Genomic DNA, 669 nt, shown 5'->3' on the forward strand with positions numbered 1-669 from the left:
ATAATACGCTGCTTTGATGCTGATGTTGGTTCATTAAAATGTGCTGCCTGTGTGTGTGTGTGTGTGTGTGTGTGTGTGTGTGTGTGTGTGTGTGTGTGTGTGTGTGTGTGTGTGTGTGTGTGTGTGTGTGTGTGTGTGTGTGTGTGTGTGTGTGTGTGTGTGTGTAGTAGTAGTAGTAGTTCATCCCTTCAGAAGCCCCCGTCCCGACCTCTCCCTGACCCCGCTCACCCTCTCCAACCCCGGACCCCTGTCACTTTAAAATTTACTGCGGAGAGCAGTCGCTTCCGACCGGGGGACAGGGGCAAAGACAGTCCCGTTGCTCCCGTTGAGTCGTCTCTCTCCGGGCTTTTATAGGGATGGATGGACGGGCTGCTGGATCCTTCTTTATGAGACAAAGCGTGAAAGAGAAACATCACATAATCTGTCCCGGACGCGCAAAGTGAGGAGGGGGGCGATACTTGAAAATCACCCGTCCATACACTCACACTGACACAGACACACACACAGAGACACACACACTCCCCCCTGGATCTCTCCGCTATCATATAGACGACACATCCCGACCGGCTGAGGAGGAAGAGGGGGTGGGGGGGGAGGAAGAGAAAAGTGAAAAGTTGAATGGCTACTAGAGGACACCTGGGCGCGTCAGGACAGGAGGGGTGACAAGAG

The sequence above is a fragment of the Trachurus trachurus genome, assembly GCF_905171665.1.
Source record: "Trachurus trachurus genome assembly, chromosome: 13".
Classification (NCBI taxonomy): domain Eukaryota; kingdom Metazoa; phylum Chordata; class Actinopteri; order Carangiformes; family Carangidae; genus Trachurus; species Trachurus trachurus.